The following is a 20,436-nucleotide window of genomic DNA, read 5'->3' on the forward strand; positions in this document are numbered from 1 at the left end:
GCCAACAGTTTGGATCTTTACCTGGTGGAACCATTTACTCAATTAACAGCTACTCTTGAAAAAAGAAAAAAAGAATCATGATTCAAATTTCAGTGTGTAAATGTGACTGTGTAACCCCAGAGGTGGGTGGAAGATCCCAACAAGCTTTTATTTCCACTACTAAAGCCCACTTCACGGATGAATCGTTTCACACAATATGGAGTTTCAACCCAATTTCAGCTCAGTCACTTCACCGAGGGACTGCATGTCACTCCAGCCTCGAGGAGTTCTCTCCCACAACCCTCATTAGCTGCTCAATTAAACATGTTATGAGTTGTAATCACTTTACAGCTAAATACGGACGAGGATTCGTAACTCCGTAAAATAGAAACAAAATCTTTTCTGCTATTTTCATACTTGTACTGGGTTTGAGAGAAACACCAGAAAGAACTTTCATTTTGAAAACAAATCTTTGGTAGGTTCTTGGTTTCTGAGAGGAAAATAATAGGCAAATTGTTATAAATTAATTCTTAATTTTAAAGTGGGAACAGCAATAACCTCTGTACACAAACACTGACACAAAGAAACTAGTGATTCCTTACAGACGATACAAATACTAAACTACAAGTAAATGTTCAACTATTGCAAGCAGATCGTTTGCAATTAAGGTGTATGTGCTTATGAGAATAATGTGCTCTCAGAGCACTAATTTTCTCTATCAATGATAAAGCTGTAAGTCATGAAGTTTAGGTTAATGAGGCTAGAGAAGGAAGCAGAAACAATGTGGAAGAAAACAGCACAACCACGACTGACGACATCGTGTGATCTACAGATAATCCAAAAAAAGAGATTTTAAGACCCAAACAAGTCTCAGAGCCGCCAGGAGAGAAAAGACTAGAATAAAGAAAGAAAGGAACGGAAGCTTTAATAAGTGAATGTTTTAAGATGGTTTGAAGATCCTGAATAAAGAAGAAGACGATGCACTTTATCACAGAGACTGTGATGATTCAATAGCTCAGCAGAAATTGGAGTGAGACGATCGAAGTGTTTTATACCCAAAACAGAGCATACACATATTTACTCTTCTTCTTCCAGACCGATTCATTTTCTCATGAGTAACAGACATTAAGACAGTGTTAGCTTCAAATCCAATAACGTCTCACCAACTGGGATGCAAGTTACTGATTAATGAGTAAATCTAAAGTTGATTGATCTTATCGATAGACTAACGATCAATTAATGAGCGGCTCTTAAAAACCTGAGTTTTCTCTTGTATCAAGAGCGTCTTTCCATAACGTAAATGGCTAATTTCTGCATAATATGCTGAAACATTAGATTTTAACATTATTTTTGTTTTGTATTAAATATTGACTGAATAAAAAGAAAATTGTGCTTTTCTCACATCATTAAACTTAGACATATTTATAAAATATAACAAAACACGAGTCTTTAGGTTGATGGACAGAAAAATAAAAGAAGGAAAATAAAGTGAAACTCTTAATTCTCCCTTGAACAGAGATATTCATACCATCTGTGGTTGGAATGACAACACTTCCCTCCATGAAGTGCAGCAGCTCTTGAGATCAACCTTGCTTACTGCCATCATGGGATTTTTTTTCCCCATCATGTACATTTTTCTGCGTTATCTCACCTTTGCAGCACATGAGTAATTTCTGAACGCTGCTTCGTCGTGCAGCATGGCTGAATAAACGCTATTAAGCGTTGTTAAACTTAAGTTTTAAGGAACTTGTCGAGTGTCTATATTTTAAAACAGAACCATGTAAATTTTGCATCCCACATCTGACCCTGTTTTGACCGTTTCTTTTTCCCGTCCTCGTATGGCCCCCCAGCTTTGTTTCTGTATCAACTCTGTTTATGGATGACCAGATGTTGCCCTCTGCTGGATGGCAGCCAAACTATAACTCTAAAAGATGACCTCTGAGATCTACAGACGTTGTTCTCCTGCTCAGGTATTGCACCATGAAATGAACACAGGTTCCTATAAATTTGTCCAGGTCATTAATTTGTCTTGATGAATTGTTAAGAAAATTGTGTTTACAGTGCCTTTCAGAAGTATTCATGAGCCTTTATGTTTTCACATTACACATTACCACAAACTTCAGTGTATTTTACTGTGATTTTATGTGATACAAGTGAAAGGAAACAGAAACTTAGCTTTCCATTTATTGATATCTGCAGCTCTTACCATACTCAAACTTGAAAAGAAGATATTTTTACACAAACTAATCCTGATTTGAACTTTTTCACAACTTCTCCCTAACTTACAAGCGTTCCTTGGTCTTCTTGCTTCCCTTTGTCACATGTCCATGTGCCCGTGGGCAAGGCACTTAGCGCTATGTTAGCTATTGATCAGCGTATCAATGAATTTGAGTGTTTGAGTGCAAATGGATGAAAGTGTCTGTAGTGGAAATCGATTTGAGTGGTCTGGATAACTGGAAATAATAATTATGTACATTTAGCCAATTTACCAAATACAGACGCTGTCTTATTGGAACATTTCTGAAAGATCAACACTGACAGTTTTACATTGATTACACTATTGACTGCCTATGCCACCTCCAATTATTTTACTTTATTCACTGAAAAAACAAAGTAAAAAGTATAAACCATAGTAATTATCAGTAAATTACTGTAATACTAAATGTACTGTGTGAACACGTAAGCAAGGATTGTACAATGACTCACTAAATTCTCTTTTTACCAAAAACGGATCAAAAATCCCGACGTGCCTAAGCCATCTTGAAGCTTGTTGTGTTGACAGACAGTAATGAGTAATGTGACAACTAAATCGCTCCATTATAGGCTCAACTCAGAGCTGATTCAGTGACAGATGTACCTTAAACAACTAATACAAATGCTCAAAGACTTTGTTACTGTCAAAACAAAGACTGATAACAGAGGGGTTCAGTTATCACCTGTTAGCAGGCTAAAGCCTCTTTATCTGCAGTTTGGTTTCTGTATAAGTAATTGTGGATTAGGAGTTTTTTAAGAGAACTTTCGAAAACAGTAAAAGGCGATAATGACCCAAAGGAAACACTGGATTTATTTGCTTTAATCAAGCCAGTCTATGGAGTTTCTTTACAAGTCATGCAAGAAGGCAAGTTACTCAACCATACTCAACCAGCAGGCATGACTTAAACAATTATATGGTGTAATGTGATGAGTGATCATTTCAGGCATTCATGAGTCAAACACTAAGAGAGAGCAGTATAAAACCTTGGATAAAATGAGGAAAAATGGAGAGCAAATAGAGGGAGGGGAAAAAAGGTGGGGGCAAAATGAGAAAGCAACCACATTCTTCTGTGGTATTTGGTATTGTGCAAGCTCTGGGAGAGTGCTTGCAGCCTGGCCTGGGAAACAGCCAGTGGACGTCTCCTGGGAAGACAACCCGCTAGCCTCCAGAAAAACACCATCACAGTGGCAAGGCAGACCGAGCCAGATGCGTAGGAGTCACAGTACACAAAAAGAACACACAGGGCGAACAAACGAGAAACACACACGCACACACACCCGAAGCAAAAGAAATGCAACTGAGATTCATTATGTAATATTTGCTCTGAAAGCAGGGAGATGGGTCTGTGGAAAGTTTGTGTAGCAGCAGGGAGATACATGTATACAATATTATCTATAAAAGTGATTCTCTACTTCAACTGCATTCTCATGATAAACAAGTTTGTGGATCAGATCAGATCCTCTTCAGTACAGCAGGGTGTTCATGTTGCAGGACGTAAAACCCATAAAGGAGAATTTGCGTTCCAGAAACATGGCTATGAATCAATGTTTCAGGTGACAAAATTACTCCAGTACAGACTTTTAAAGGTGGTCTATTATGCTTCCTTAAACAGGTTATGTAAAGATGGGTCTATGAGCTATACAAAATATGTTCATTATATTTTTTTCACAAAATCATAGATAAGATTTCAGTTCTGCCTATCTTGAGCTCCTCTCAGAATGGGATGGCACTTTAAATCCAAATAAGCTGCTGCTGGCCACACCCCCAAACTCAACGTTTACACTCGCATGTAAAAAAAAAAGTCTGCATACAGATGTGCAATGAAACATCCACACATCTTTGAAAAGCAGAAATGGAGCCCCCTGAACAACCAACAAGAATGCAGCAAGTGGTTTCTGGGTGATGAAGTCAACAACAAAACACTTATCTTTTCCAGCAGCACAAACAGCAGTAAAACCAGCTGCCCAAACAAACATAAGTCATGGGCTGGACTTCGCTGCCAGCAGGGTAGTGCCTGCTGGTTTACGACGTTAAAAAAACATGAACTAATTACCAAAAACCGGCTAGGCGGCTTTTCTTCATCTGTTTTTAGAAGCAATAGAAACCCAAACAGACAAAAACGTGCCAAATGTGAATTTTGTGTTATTGGTTCCCTTTAAGTTCAGATCTGTCCTAACTTTATGATACAAACTGTCAGTAGGGGGCGATGTAGGGTGTTGAACATTAAAGACAAAAAGAAAAAAAAAATCATCCAACTTGACTATAAATGAGCCACAAAAAAAAAGAGAAAGGGAATGACTTTGTGTGACAGCTTTTTACTGTGTTTTTGGATGATTTTTTTAATATCTTCAAGTATGGGTCATGTTTACTCTCTAAGCCCAGTAACAGCTGATTCAGTTCAGGCAATCAGTCATGTGAGTCATGAGCTCAGTGTGTCAGAAGTGATTTGTTTCCAAAGATCCACAAGCTAACATGTATGCACCACAAATTTGGAACAAACTTCCAGAAAACTGTAAAACAGCTGAAACACTGACTTCTTTTAAATCTCGACTAAAAACCCACCTGTTTAGGATTGTATTTGAAACGTAATCAATTACAAATTTATTGATGGAACCTGACTTAATGTCCTATTTTGATTGTTGATTCTATGTTGCATTGTGTTTCTGTGTTTGTAATGATGTAAAGCACTTTGAAATGCCTTGCTGCTGAAATGTGCTATACAAATAAAATTTGATTGATTGATTGATTGATATAGTTTCCCGTTCACGTTAACGGCCAAAAGACTCCTCTGTATTTTTAGAACGTCTCCAGAGCAGAACAATATTTTCTGGGTGCTGTGTGTAAATCATAAAGGTGAAATGTGCAGTGCAATATTTCACATGCTCCAAGCAGAGAGCAAATTTAGACTTATTGCAGGCAATTCCCACAAAGATGTAATGATAAATCTCTCACACAAGAATGGAAGACATAAAACTTTAGCAATATTTTCTGGGAGGGAAACAAGTTTTTTTTTGTCTCCAATCGTTTTTTTATAGATTCATTCAATACAGACCTTAAATGACCAGCTTTTAGATGGTAGTTGTTGCTTGTCTGATCTTAAGGTGTTTATTTGCCTTAAAAAAAACAATAGTTTCATAGATTTTAATCCATGTTTTTATCTTAAGTGGAGAATTATCCAGTCCAGGTTTCACCAATTGATGTAAATGTAGTCCAGATTATAGAGTTCCTATATATTTTCATTACAATATTTCACACTTTCCCAGACGAAAGTGTCTAGATTTCTTTAATGCAGTTTTTAAAACATTAAGTAAAAATATATCAACTTAGAATCTCTTTGAAAACAAGTCATTTGTAGCTTCCAACGAGAATTAAACAACAGCTTATTTACAGTCAATTTTCGGGCCATTTCACTGCTTTGTAGCATCTGGACTAACTTTGTCCAGGTTTATTTCAAATTTTAATAAATACCAGACTTGTCATGTAAGGAATGACAAGTCTGGTATTGGACAAGTCTAAATGCAGACCTAAATTAAATGAAAGCTTGGGAATTTTTTTAAACTTTTGCTTAAAAGTAAAAGAAAATATTAGTTTCATTTTTATTAGTTTGGTATTTTAGACAGTTTAAAAACCACAACTGTTTGTCTACAGAGCAAACAGGTGGTGAACTGGCTCTTTGTCTTTTTGAAAAAGTGTGCGTACGAAGTCAAAAACCAAAAAATGATTGATAAAATGTTAACTGAAAGCGTGATGCAGCAACATCCATCCATCCATCCATTTTCTGTTCACCCTTGTCCCTAATGGGGTCGGGAGGGTTGCTGGTGCCCATCTCCAGCTACGTTCCGGGCGAGAGGCGGGGTACACCCTGGACAGGTCGCCAGTCTGTCGCAGGGCATGCAGCAACATGAAGTGTGTTAATCTAACAGAAATAAAACTGGTTCAATGTGAACGTCTTTGAAGTGAACGTCTTTTAGTGTTAATTTTTTTTCCCACAGTTGTTACGGCTTGAGGAAAAGGAAAAAAAGAAACCGCCATACGTTTTCCATCTTTTCCCAATTTCAAGTGTTTTGAGAACCTGGGAAACTCAAGAACCAGTTCCTTTTTGATTTCAAATTAATAGTTTCAATAGTTATATTAGACTTATTTCACTAGACAAATTCATGCTGATGCAGCAACTGAAGACTATTTTGAAAGACGAACTCCAATTGTTAATGCCAAAAATTCCTGCTCCACTCCTAGGAAACAGCCAGCAGATGGCTGATGCATTAATATGAGCCAGTTATACTGTTGCATGTTAAATATTAATGCATGTATCGATTGGGATAAAATACAAAAAAATCTAAAATATATACACTAACTCAGTGGTTCCCACTCATTTTCCTGAGCTCCCTTCCAGGTGTGACCACGTCTCCTACGGAAAACTTGCGTACACATGCATTCATTTTTCAGCCTTCTTGATCTTTTAATTCCTTTATCCAGGGATCAGATGTGAGGATATAGCAGCTGTTAGAGGTGTGTTTTTGCTGTGGTAACATGCTGAATTCTTCAACCTTCATGTACAGTACATAGTAGAAGATGCAAGAATGGCCTGAAATGCATGAGCATCAGATTCTCCTATGATGATCTAAAAAACACCCTTTTTATTTCTCTTTAATTTTAAAAAATCTTCTCTCACTAATGGTCTGAAAGTCAGGAAAATTTATTATAGGATTTTTTTTTCTTCAATGAATAAAATATTAAATCAATAAATTAGTTTTCCAAATAATCATGTTAATCTGACCAGGTCCCTTGAGGAAATAGTGATTTATCTTGGTGACATACATCACTTTAATACAAAATGTGGTTGAAGTTGTTGTTAAAATAGTAATATTTATTTTTTTAAACCATTCTTATTCCATAAATACACTTAAAAACTGACAGCTATGTGTAAAAGCAGTATTTTTTACATAGGACGTTTTTCTATTAGGGTTCTGATCAACATTTACTGTCTTTTTGGGATAACCAACCAAACAACCAACTCAAATTTAAGACTTTTAAAGACCATTATGAATGAGATTTAAGACCTGTATCTCCACAGAAATGTACAAACTTTCTCCCTCCATCTGTGATAAATTTGCACTTACCTATGATAGTCACAAAAAAGCTAGCTGGATAGCTAGCAACAAGGGGGACATTGGCAACTAGTTAGCAGTAGCCTCAACCGTCTCAAGTCAGAACCCAAGGAATATGAGAGCAACTCAAACTTTTCCCACAAGAAAAACAAAAATACATGGAATATATGAGATTAAATAGTCCTGTCAGGACTAAATGTAAGACCTGGGAATAACACATTGAATTCAAAGTTAATTTTTAAATGAATTTAAGACATTTTAAGGTCTACGTTTTAGATAAATGAATTTAAGACTTTTTAAGGATGCAGAACATCCTGTTCCCCAAATTATTTTCACACAAATGGAGCTCTAACTGGTTTATTGTAACAGTTTAAATTGTCTCCAACATATATCGGGGGGAAAAATAAAAACATAAACAGAACAAATTTACAGTATTTTTGACTTTAACACAAACACAACTTTTCATATTCAATAACACTCTGCAGACTGCAGTGTAAAAATGACACAGATTAGCCCGAGGCTGCAGGATGGTGACTATGGGAAGCTCATGAAGGCTTTCTCACCACCGACTCTCTTCCCGTCCTCCACCCCGTGGTAAAAAGAGCCGTGCTGTCCATCAGGGAAAGTGAACGGTAGAAGAGCAGAACCGGATCTTTTCAGACTGCCAGTGGAGTTGCAGGGAACAGCAATCAGATGGGATCACAGCAAATTCCTACGGCTTCAAGGCCATAAAGTCCCACAGATACACTTGTTATAAATGACTACAACATTGCTTTCAATAACACGGGTTTTTAGGCGCTGCAGGCGGCAAGGTATGCCCCGTGATACTTTCAGTGCTCAAAAATCTGTTTGACTTCATGTGCAGCAAGCCTCTAACAGTTATTACAAAACTTGCATTCATGAGTTGTTTTTTCCCCCCCGATATCTGTTATGTCTTAGACATGTTTATACAGTTTCTGTTACCATAATGTGTTGGCATCGGGTTTGTTAGTTGTTTAAGATCCCAACAGAAAAACTATAAACTTAATAAAATATCATGTAGATCTAGTTCAAAGTGGTATTCTATTTAAATATATTTTTAAACACTAATGGATAAAGATGCATCCCAATAAACTTCAATCTCAATTTAAAGTTCATTTATGTGAATAATCTTATTTAAAAAGTAAAATTCACTTGGATTCAGTTTGCACGAAAGTGTTAATTTCAAAAAATGGATTTCATTTAAAGAAAATTAAAAAAATCGGTCTCAGATTGAACAAAAGATGAAGACCAAAACCAACAAATAAACTACTTTTAGAATAACGTTATGTTCTAGCCATGTTATGGACACCAGAGACACGAGGAACACTGCTGAGTCGACGTTTGTCCAGAAGACAGGAGGTACACCAAACTTCATTGCTAAAGAAGCCGGATGTTTATGAAGGCAAATAAACTGGAGTGGAGGAAAATTTAAGGTGAAAATGAAAAAGGTTCACAAGTGATGACAAGCTTTATGGAAATACCCATTTCATATTTTATCAGGACTCGGGACCTGACTGCACTGACAAAACTACAGACACCTGCTTCAATGCTCAGGGTATGAAAGTATTTCATTAGCAAAAACTAAATCCCATAAATTCTCTATGGCAGCTTATAGAGATACGGTGGCCCAGAAGGGTCAGAAAAATGCAAAAGCTACAACTCAACAACACAATCCACAATGGAAGTTATGCTAAAGTGGGATAAAGGATTTCCATTTTAGCATAATTTCAGTTTTAGCATAACATTTGTTTTAGCACAAATTCGGTGTTGGCATAAATACTGTTTTAGAATAAATTCCATTTTATCACAAAATCCATTTCAGCATACATTACGTGTTAGCATAATTTTGCTTTTTGCTGTTATGGCTTTTGAAGTTGTGTTGACCCTTCTTGGTCAACATAAAAGAAAGACAAGAGATACTAAATGTAACGATGAAGATGAGCTGACGGTGACTATCAAAGTCGCCGGGATTCCTTTTTGGCGTTTCATTAGCTGTACGCCAGTCATCAAATAATCTAAAACCAGCGCTTGAAATATATATAATGTGTGTGAGCTAAATTGGATTACTGAGCTTTAATAACTCTTCTAATTTACCGAGAGCTATCTGTACAGAAAAACAGAATCAACACATCAGATGCATGTAAGAAATGAAAACATAAAAGCCGATTTTGTTCACACTTGGTCTAACTGGACAACATTTATAACGCCGTATATGTGGAATATTCAGAAAGCTACAGGAAACATGAGCTCTGACTGAAATGAAGCTGGAGAAGCTTGTCCTACTTTCTCCAAAGAACAAACGGCTCTTTCTGCTACAGCTCTCAACTCTGGGAGAAAATAGAACAAGGGAACAGATTTGATAACAGTTCCCAATTACCACCACCAAAAAGAAACTGTTTCTGTGAGTGAAGAATGTCTCTCTGCCTTCTCATTATGATTTTGGACAGCATCAGCCTGGTAGTGATGGTGGGACAGGCCCTTTTTTTCCCCAGTAATGATTTAAGTAGGACTTTGTTTCCAAGCCCTGTAAGTGTTCTCTGGAGATTGGTGGTTCTGATCCGAAAATCTGGCTTGAGTTTGGAACGTTTTCACAGCAGCATTTATGAACTCATTTTCAAGCATGACAGACTTTGTCGGAGGAGGGAAAAACAAAATCCATATGTTTTTACACAGATTGTGTTTCACATCATGGATTATCTCAAAAAGGAAAAAAAAAATCACAGCAGTTGAGGCATTTCAAATGAAAAGTGAGAATCCAGGAGGATTTTAATTGCAGAACTAAAATGTTCTATTATGCGAATGTGGAAAAGTGGAGCCTGCTGGCTCCACGAGCACCAAGAGGTGCAAACAACACCACTGCTGTTCTGAAAAACAAAGCGCAAAGCACACACAAGCAGAAAGTAACTGATACCAAAGATGGCTGAAGAGATGGGGAATTTCAACATTATCCTGCACCGTTCTCCCTTCCAGGTAAAACACACAACGGGCAGACAGAAAAGGATTTATGTGTTATAAACACTAGGGAGATCTACCTTTGATTAGTGGGACTGTGTTAAATCAAAATGTTTATGTCTCATCCAAAACATTTAAATAGATAAAAGTACATATTGATTTATAGAATGTTATTAGTTCACTCTCTGATCTCGGATAAGCAGGACTAAAGTTTCTACTATATTATATGCTATGTTTATTCTACTTTAGTCTATTTATCAGCGTAAATATAGTTTAAAAAAAACAATACTGTCAGCCCTAAAGTTGGAATCTAATATTTTGTCACTACATTAAATAATGGTGACAATATGATCTAATTTTTCTGTGAATATTTTACTGACCAATCTCTTCCAAATTAAACACTGTGGAAAAATTGGGGGTTGTCCCATCAGACCGCTAGTTCCCGAAACGACCTACACAGAATTAACATAGCAGAAGCGCATACAGGGTCAGTGTGACCCCACAAAAACCTGTGGGGTCCAAATGACCCCATCTCTAAAGATGGTTAGTCTGTCATGAGGGTTAGTGGAGACTTCACACCAGTTCATCACAAGGTAAAACACAATATGAAATTGTACCTACGTCATGTTGTACAGATCAATTTAAAAACACTATTTATTCCAAAGGGAAATTAAATGTTGTTGTAACATCACAGCTGCCTCAAAGAGTCATTGTGGGGCAGAAAGGATATCTGGTAGCCGTCAGTCTCGCAACAAATCTAAAAAGACTTCTGACTTCAAATTGCTGCTGTCTGAGAGTGTCCTGACTGTCATGACATGCTAACAGCTCAATTTCTGGGCAGCAGATACCATATTTATAAGGAAGAGATGCTTTGAATTTCCTCTTTCGTTCTCTGCTTGGGGTCAAAGTTCATGTATTATTTAAGCTTTTGAGATACTAATAGCTGCTCCCAGTTGTGATAACAATACCTAATAATAAAAATGTAATAGCAAAAATCCTGCCAGCTGCACAGCATCCAAAACCACAGTGAATAATTGTCCAAACAAGCAACGCCTCAACCAAAACTCGAACCCATAACTTTCAGATTGCAAGACCTCCTCCCGTAGAGTTTTTAAACAAGGCTGTTATAGACCGCCCCCAGCTGCAACATTGGCACTTTGACTCCTATGACATTTTAACCAGAGTGTCTGGTAATTTGAACCCTTAAATTTGGTCTCAATAGGAGGAAAGCACTCTGCATGACAACTTTGCTGCAATTAGTTTGAGTGGGTGCATGCGAAGGGAGAAAACACAGCAAAACACAGGGTTTCTGCAGGTTTCACCAATTCAAATTTAAGACATTTTAAGATCTATATGAATGGAATTTAAGACCTGTATTGCGACGACAGAATGTACAAAAGAAAACTACAAATAAATAAATCATATACGTTGGCAACAGGAGTTAGCTATTGGTTAAGACAAACATCGTCCAATCAACTGGAGATAAATTTGAACTTACTAATGATGGACACTGAAAATGCTAGCTAGCTAGTCAGCTAGAAAGCGTACATTAGAAGATGGTTACTGGCAGAGAAGATGTTTGCGTGTGATTCAAACTTTTGCCTTACAGAAATGTCCTGTGAAGAAAAAAACTATTATCATAAGAAATTAAGAAGTCTGGCTATGACAAAATTTAAGATCTGTGATTAGCGTACTTACGGCGAACTTTAAAGACAAAAAGAAATTAAAAAATGCAGAAATTAACACATTTTGAGGCCTTAATTCCTAATACCTTTAAGTACTTTTTGTTTCACCTTTTTAAACTTTAAATTATAACTTTAGTTTATTTCAAGGACAGAACAAGAATTTACTGCAGTGTCACAGGTAAAAACTTTACTGTGACAAATTTATATGACAAAATCCTTTTTGATAGTGACACAGTGAGGCTTCTACAGCTGATTGAATGCGCATGCATGGCTCATTTCCAGGACTAACCAAGAAAATGACACGACAAGACGCAGGTGGACAGGGAGACCTGGACACGCACGCATTCTCACATAAAACAGAAGCTAACTCAGTGCAATGAATCAAGCAGCAGCAGCAGCCAGGGTGGCCATGGAGTCCCAGATGATGGAGCTGAGAGCACTTGCAGCTGGAGCCTACAGATGACAAGAGAGGCACACACACGGCAGAGTTACTCAAGATAAAGAGATGGAAAGTGTGGAAAGAAAGAATGAAGACGAAGTAGAGAGAGAGGGGTTTGACGTGAAGCAGATCATAGCTTATTGTCAGAGCCAGTCACAGTTCAGGCACGGCTTTACATAACAGCTATCAGATATCCGACACAAATGTGCAAAAGTTGACACGAACCTGCTTCTTATGAAAATGTCGGGTCATATTCACATCACACTACTCCACTGTACACAGTTCGCCGTACTGTAAATCATCCGAGAGGGTTTTAACAATAAATCCAGCTTAAAATTTTTATATATTAATCTTTTTAAGTGCAAAAATATGGAATATGTTTTTTAAAAAAATACTGTTTCACATTACTTTCCAATTTTGTGTGATAACGATACGTTGGAGAAGCACCGCTGCCTTATCACATAGCTGTCAGATTTGCTGACACATTTAGTATTCAAGGAACATTGTCTTCACTGTATGCAGAAAAGCCAGAAAACACAAGAGAGACTAAATGCAATGCATATTTATTGCGGTTTGATTTGGACGCACAATGCTCTGTATAATGCGTCACTTTGAGCGCCTCATGTCTTTGCGGCGTGTTTGTTTCTGCCTTGTTCTGCTGCGACTGTGCTGAAAATAAACTAGACAGTAACAGCTTTTCTAATCCAGTTGGTGGGTTTAATGCCAACTGTGAAGAGAAGACATACTTTTTCATGGGCAAACTGAGACTGCTCAGCCCGTCAGCGAATCCTATCCTCCTTTGTTGTAGGATCAGTTGGAGGTTTTGTATTTGATGCAAAGTAAGTCACTCCATGTGGGTTGCTATGCAACAAAAGAAAAAAGAAAAACAAGGCAAAACAACAAAAAAAAAACGCATCACCCTATTTTTTTACGATTGCTTTAATGTTCCACATTAGACGTTTTATTTGTGATGAAAATAACCGCAGGCATCCCAAAGGCCTTGGCTTCTCTGTAACAGCCAATTTAGTTTATTTTGAATGAGGAAAATTTACTGTATGAAGCAAAAAATGGATAAAAAGTCTTTGAAAGCTGCGTTGTATGTAAGACAAATGTCCAAAACGCCATTGTTGACATCCTTAACTGTGGGAGGAAAAAAAGAAAAGGGTCGTATGTGTTCATATTTCCTGTGGTGGCTCTTAATACGGCTCACCCCCCTGGGTGGCAACAGCTGGGGGCAACACATGAACTCAGTGGGGGAAAAAACCTCATAAAATATTAGTATTTGAAAAACAGGTTTTTTATTGCTTATTTGCAGATCTAGTGAACAGGGAGTGAGGCACCTGAGAAAAACCGCATCTGGCTAATGCGGACAAAGATTATATTTGATTCTTAGCTTCCAATACAGTCATAACTCATTTTGTGAAGCAAAAGTCCTTGCACAACTTTCTAAACAAGCATAATACTGCGTTTAAAGGGGCAGTATTATGTATTTTCCAGACACATAGCTCTATTTTACAGCACAATCCAGCAGGGCTGCACCAATAGCAGATTTCTGGACGATCGCCGATTACCGATCTTTAAAAAGCCTGACCTGCCGATTCCGATCACCGATCTCCCAGTAATTAAGAAACACAGCAATTTTCCTCCATTATGCCATTTGCAATCGTTCTTACAAGGGCTGCACTGAGAAGTAGCTTGCATGCTAACTTGTTTGCCCTCATATGTCTAGCTTATTTCTATGAAATGTTACAAAATAAAACATATTATAGCACAGTATAGACAGAAATGTGTCGACTATAAGTAGTTTCATCAAACCATTATTGTCTTAAACTACTGTGGTCTTCTTCAGAGCATGTAGTGAATCAATGCAACCCTGTTTGGTTTGCACACCTCAGCAGATTTCCATCAAAGTAAGGATTGTTCACAGGTGCCACTGCACACATGTCCTTGCCTCTGAACTCTAAACCACAATGTCTCCCTCTTGCCTCATAAACAACAGCTGGCTCTAGTAGTCCATCTGCTACCTGTTAAATTCCCCTAAGCAGTACTCACAGCTCTAGCATACTATTACCTCGACTCCTTCCAGGGATACCATGAGCCATCGCTGCTGCTTTTACAGCGGATGGCAATAATAGCAGTTTGAACTGTTAAACGGCATACTCAGACTCATGAGTCGGCTTTTAATTCTGTGTCTCTGCATTTAGCTTTTTTTATTTTCAAAAGCAGCAGGGGGTTGAAAATAAATGTACTGATTACTTCTATGGCTGTTTTTATATCTCCAAGTGCATTGAGGAAAATTAAGTTCCCAGCTGGTCTTATTACTCAGCCCTCCAGTGTTGATTTACTGCAAACATGTTTTTATTTGTTAAAAAGCTCAACACTGCCCAGTCTATCGGGCATAGCGCTATTTAAATTGGAATATAGTCTTAGAGTTTCACATTTATTTCAGTCTTGCTTTCCACTGAGATTTAAAAAGCGCAAGGTAGAATATGCTGTTAAAAATCCTGACGTGCTCCTCTTCCTACACACTGTCTACTGTATTGACTACAGTAGACAGTCCAAATAAAGTTAAAAAGTACTACTACTGCATATAATTGTTACAAAGAAAATTCACCTCATTTTAAATTTATGTTTTATGGTGCATCTGTTACTTTTACAGTTTCATTTTGGCTTCCTGTTTATTCAAAACAACAGCAAGGTGGGATCTGTGTGCTTTTGTAGTTATCCATCCATCGTCTATACCAACTTATCCTTGCCAGTGGCTATATCCAACGGGCGTTGGACGAGAAGCGGGATACAGAACCCTAACAGAGCTACAAACTCCACTATAAAGTTACATTTTTCACCTAATACAACCAGATTATTTATATCTTCAAACTAGACATGCAAAAATCAAACTTTTGTGGCTTTTTTCCAATCTCCAGGTTTCGCTGGGTTTTGACCTGCCACTATCAATTTCAGCAGATTCCAATTTGTCTTAAGGAGGTAAATAATAATATGCATAAAAGAAAAGAATATCTTCCTGTCTGAGCAGTTAGACTGTACAAATAATCAAATTCATCCCTTAATTTCAACTTAGTCTCCAAACAATTGCAAAAACAACTTTGACACTTCGTCCTCCAATACAGGTTTCCAAAAGGAGGAGTGTTGTTCATCACTTGGTACAGCTTTCATATGGTGGATTCACTAATCACAACAGTGGATCACTGGCACCCATAAACACAAACAGTTTCATTGAAAGGGTTTGTGAACAAAGCATCAGGATGACTTGACAGCTCGTCATTTAGCTATGCTCAAAGTTTTCACTTCTTTGTTCTATCTTTACCTTCCTCAGCCTGTTATCAAAGCAGAGGTGCAGAAAATGATTGATTCTTTTGCGAATCTTAATTCCTAGTTCTACTAATTCTGAATCCATTCAAAATGATCAAAAATCTATTTTAAAATGCGTTTAAGTTGTATGTCTGAAACGTACAACTTTAATTTGCAACTATACTGCATATCCTAATACGTGCCCAATTGGCCATCTTGCCCGTCGTATGTATTTTGAACAATTCTTTGATATTTTGTTTATTTAACTCTCCATCATTCTAAGCATGATGCTCCGGATGAGCGCAGCAGATGTCACTGTCGGACAGTGGGGACAGTGACATCTGCTGTCAGTTCTCAAAACCACACACACACACCCCCACACACACACACACACACACACAAAGCCCTCGGAAAACCGCACACAGGGCCAGTGCGACTCCGGCAGACAGCGTAAAAAACTCATGGGGTCCTAATACCCCAGTACTCTATCTCTTAAGACTGCGGAAGGGTTAAGAAAAAGCCACGCAGCTAAGCTAACCTAATACTGGAAATTAGTTACAGAATTTTATGCACTATTTTTGTTTAAATGTAAATTGATGGAATTTGATTGCTTTAGATAAATGTTCTATTTATTTACAACGTCTTTTCACCTCGTCAGTGAGATAATTTAAATTATCTCTGGGCCATTTGAATAGAAAAATCGGTTTTCTAATTAATGGTAGCTTCTGAACTGAATCATGACCCTAAAAATTGGAATAAAAACCAGACAGGCTTTTCAATTTCATTTTGACCCACTACTGGCGTGTGGCGGGCTCGATAGTGGCTGCACCACAAAAAAAAACATCAAGGCAATTGTCGAGCATTAAAACGTCAGTTGTTACAATTAATACTATAAGTCATGTGAGTTAGTTTGTGTGTTATTCCTGCTTGAAATTAGGATTAAAGTATAATAACTAAGTTCAACAATTGGTCAACCACAAAATGGTTGAAAAGAGATCCACCAAGTGACAGTCTATTGCTTGAAGGACAGTCTATATCACATTATAACAATACCCAACCAACCTTTCTTACTCAATGGCCCACAAACTGTACAGTGTAAGCCAGTGAGCTCAGCTGGTTCCAAAAATATCCCACAAGCAACACGCGCTTTAAAGTTCCAAAATGCAGTTTGGCTCTCAAAGCGTGACGTTTATGATCTAGATAATGTCAGAGATTACAGAGTAAGCCTGTCTTGAAAGCCTGTGTTTTTTTTTTTAAACATGGTGTGTTCAATATAGTTGACGTCTGTGGTTAAGTTCAACGAAGCACAGGAAGTTTTTACACAACAACATGGCTTGGTGGAGCACCACAGACAAATCGTCACTTAAAATCCAGAGCTTAGTGGCACGCTTGATGCCACACAAGCAGTCACGATTTAAATCCATACCTTCAACACACCTCTGTATTTCTAAAAATGGATGCTAGAAAATGTAATCGTTTGTGGCAAGTTTGATTTCCTTAATTTTTTTTTATTTGTCCCAATAAGGATCCCTTTTCAGACTATTCTCTACACTGGTCAGCACAACAGGAGTGAACTGAAAAAGCTTTTTCAGATATAAAAATTAAACTCACAGTCTATTACTTAATGATAGACTGCGATCAATGAGTTGATATAAAGTTGACTGATCTAATTGCTCGACTAATGATTAATTGATAAGCAGCCATTTTCTTAAAAACTTGAGTTTTCTCTTGTATGAAGAGGGTCGAGCATCGTTTTCTATCACATAAAGGGCTAAATTTTTCATAATGTTTGGGGTTTTAAAAAAACATAATGTGAAACTAAAGGAACCTGTCAAGTATTTATAATTCAAAACAGAATAGCCTAAAGTGAATTTTCCATCCCACGCTGGACTCTAGATTCTTTCTCTTTCCTGTTCTGGTATGGCTCCACCATCTTTGTTTCTGTATCAACTGGCTCCACCTAGGATTGACCAGCAGCGCCCTCTTCAGGATGGCAGCAATACTACTACACTAAAAGAAGGTCTAAGCTGGCATTATTAGATAATTGATTTGAACTAGTTCTGACAATGAATCGTAAGTCAATTAATTGTTTGCATCATTACTTAAAAGTATGTTGAAAATCCCAGTCATCCATCTGGCAGAGATTTTACAAATGCATTTATAATCAAGCAGGTGAGCTTAAATATATCAAAAAGACAACGTGTGGGTGTTGATCTAGCTCATTGCAGCAGCAGGTGCAGTTCAGCTCTCTCTAAAAATGCTTCAGGAGCAAAGGACACACAAGTGGTCTGCAGCCGGACCTCATATTGATGTGCCTCTTACAAGTAGTTGCTGCTAATTGGCTAAGGCAGCACCATCATTCTTAACCTTCTGAGCTGACTTAAGAAGAATTCCTGCGTCAGTGTGTGTTGGACATTTATGTAAGGTTGAATATGGTGTGGGTCTAATGCACATTGACCCACAGCCACAGTTGGCAGAGGACGGCAGGTGGCACAGCAGGAGGCACCAGGTGACTCAGAGACCAAAAGGTCTCTAGGTCACTTGGTGGCTCAGATACCACAGCTGCCTTGGTGGCTTCTGACTCACAGCTGCCTTTCATAAATCATATATGTTAAAATTTTGGTTAATATTTTTAGGTCTGAATTTTATACCCTACACCTGCAATTAAATTATTTTTTAGCCTACTACATGTAGATCTAAACTACAACAAACATATTGTAAATCATTGTCTCTTTCCCCCCCATTTTGATAGTGTTACAGTCTGCTGCTGTGACAAGACAGATTGAGTTATCTTTTTGTGACATCACAAACTCATTTCATTTTGTGCCACAATAACTGATCACATGATTGGTTTCTTCAAGTTATTGACTTCACTAGTGCAGACAAAGCTTCTGCATAGCATAGCATAGTAGTATATAATGTTATCAGTTCACTGCTTCAACTTTTGAGTAGCGTCTAGGTAAATTCGGTCACAGTGGTGGCTAAGCACAAGATATAGCGTGTCTAAGTCTTGATGTTCGTGCAACAAAATGTTTTAACAAGTTCAAAACAACTCTTCTTTAAGCTGCAATTTCATAGGTAATGTTTGTAAGAGAATGATGGGATATATCAATAACAGTGTAATGGTATTGGCCAATTGTGGCAACCTTTCTTTTCTGATTTTTCTGTTTAGTAATCATATCAAGCCCATTCTGTTTCTTATTGACTAAAGACTTAAACGCACCAACTGAAAGTTTGATTAGTTTCACTATTTTTAGAGTGGATGTATCTTTGATAATTAAAACAAACAGCAACACAACCAATGTGGCTGACCAACATAGTTAGCTGTATCAATAAAAAAAAGGAGAAAATACATCTACAGCTTTTTACTGAAAAATGACTTTTTACTTTCATTTGTTCAGTTAACTAAGTGAAATTTGGCTAGTTTCTCCTTATGACAGTGGGTTTCTGAAGATTGAGCAGTCATAATTTGATCACTTGTGCTACAGTTTCCAGTAAGTAAGACATCAATCAGGAAGGATCTCTGATTTAAAGAAAAGTTTACCAAGGAAAACTGTCTTGCAGTTTAGTGTGAACACACTGCATGCAGAAAAGATTCAAGGTCTGTTAAATTACAGGGCAATCACAGAGTAGCCGTCAACCTCAGGAAATCAGTGTGGTCGAGCCATAGCTGTGGGAGCTGGCTGTTGCATGTTGTAGCCTACATTCACAAAAACATGTTTCCCTCCCCTCTATCCTATATTTACGACTAGTAGAAATACAGAACAAAACCAGCTCCAAAATGTTTGTTTGAGAATCTCATCAGGTTTCTGTAAGGTTACGAAACTTTTACAAAAAACTGCATTGCGACCCGTTTTTTTTTCTCTGTTAATTTAAAAGGCAAAGCTTCAACACTTGTGTCTCATTGTTGGCAGAGGACGGCATCCAAATGTTTCCCTGTCAGTTCATTTAGCATTGGCTTACCCTCTTGGTGCTCACACGAGTGAAGTGAAGAACAAAAAAGGTATGAAACCATGCCAATCAACACTTTAGCCTGAGAGTGTGCCTGGATTATTTTTAGGGCACAGAAAAGCAGTACAGAGAGATAAACTGACTGGCAACCAACTTTTCTGCTCTATAAAACAGATAAATGGTCACAGAAGACATCATACTCATTAATTCTACTGAAAAATGTGAACTATCACTTACAGTACATACCTATATAAAAACAGATGTTCAATTAACAATTACATAGTGGGCAGTTTTGAGATGTGGTAGGCATCACAAGTGTGTGTTGTTTTTTCCCCTCTTAGAGCTAAAAAGAAAGACTGGAGTGATAAAACCCGTGTACACTGATAAAATCCCATGTATGCTGAAAGAAAGGAAAGTAAACCTTGAATAAACTCCCAGTTCTAAATGCCGGTGTACTGTCTGCAAGTTTTTTGCCAGTAGGAGCCCAAACCAGCCATGCTGAAACACCCTCAATTCTAGAAATTTTCATGAGCAGCAGATTTTTGCTAAAATTTTAAGTGTTTTTCATCTTTTGCAATGTCTTCCAAAAGAGAAAGAGAGGCTGTAGTGGCTGTTGCTTCTTCCTGCCTGACTGTGTGATTTGGCCTGATCTAACACTTGCAATCTACAGTAGCAGTTGCAATTGCAGTTTTACCCTGTAAATTATGTCCACACACAATACATTAAGACAAAACTAAA

General features: G+C 37.6%; 1 protein-coding gene across 5 annotated transcripts in view; it reads right to left on the minus strand.

Annotated features, from left to right (window-relative positions):
- peak1 (pseudopodium-enriched atypical kinase 1) overlaps nt 1–20,436 on the minus strand; it is a 95,175-nt gene that overhangs the window by 32,083 nt on the left and 42,656 nt on the right. For 4 of the 5 annotated variants that reach the window (XM_028033452.1, XM_028033467.1, XM_028033476.1 and 1 more), the window contains one exon: nt 12,370–12,452. The exons of the other annotated variant lie outside the window; for it this stretch is intronic. The gene's annotated coding sequence lies outside the window, so the exon portion shown is untranslated. The remainder of the gene's footprint in view (nt 1–12,369; nt 12,453–20,436) is intronic. 5 annotated transcript variants of the gene reach the window in all.

Source organism: Xiphophorus couchianus, chromosome 2 (assembly GCF_001444195.1).
Source record: "Xiphophorus couchianus chromosome 2, X_couchianus-1.0, whole genome shotgun sequence".
Taxonomy (NCBI): Eukaryota; Metazoa; Chordata; class Actinopteri; order Cyprinodontiformes; family Poeciliidae; genus Xiphophorus; species Xiphophorus couchianus.